This window comes from Pteropus alecto, unplaced genomic scaffold (assembly GCF_000325575.1).
Source record: "Pteropus alecto unplaced genomic scaffold, ASM32557v1 scaffold53, whole genome shotgun sequence".
Classification (NCBI taxonomy): Eukaryota; Metazoa; Chordata; class Mammalia; order Chiroptera; family Pteropodidae; genus Pteropus; species Pteropus alecto.
The window spans coordinates 5,258,299-5,258,816 of NW_006434366.1; the positions used below are offsets into that span (position 1 = coordinate 5,258,299).

The 518-nt window shown below is 46.5% G+C and overlaps 1 protein-coding gene across 1 annotated transcript in view; it reads right to left on the minus strand.

The window, feature by feature from the left end:
• CNTN6 (contactin 6) overlaps nt 1-518 on the minus strand; it is a 124,130-nt gene that overhangs the window by 61,877 nt on the left and 61,735 nt on the right. The gene's annotated exons all lie outside the window — the stretch shown is intronic.

A 518-nucleotide genomic window follows, 5' to 3' on the forward strand; every position in this document is an offset into this window, starting at 1 on the left:
AGATGTGGGCAGCCGCCCCAGCTCCCCACATTCCTGCGGGGTCAGACGTATCAGTCATTCTCATAAAAGCGCGACGCTGGGTGATGGCAGAGAGCCGGGGCCCTGGGGTCCAGGCTTCGGACGCTAATTCCAACATTTATAGCTGCTGTGTGACCGTGGACCTGTGACTTGACTTCTCTGAAACCAGGTTTCCTCCTCTGTATAAAGAAATAATAATCGTCTCTCTCTCTCATAAGGTCGTCGTGAGGACACGATAAAATGAGGCCTGGGAAATATTTAACACAGCCTATCTCATGTGAAAATTCAATAGATGTTATCTGTGCTGGCGCTGATGCTGACCACATGACATCTGAATGCAGATCCATCACTGACCAGGAAGTGGCCTCGTGCGGGTTATCCGCCTTCTTTACCTTAGTTTTCTCGTTTGGAACAGGTGGGTAATATTAACAGTTGCTGTGAGTTTGTTTCAGGATTAAATAAATTCATATGTATGTATGAATGTATGTATGTATGTGTGT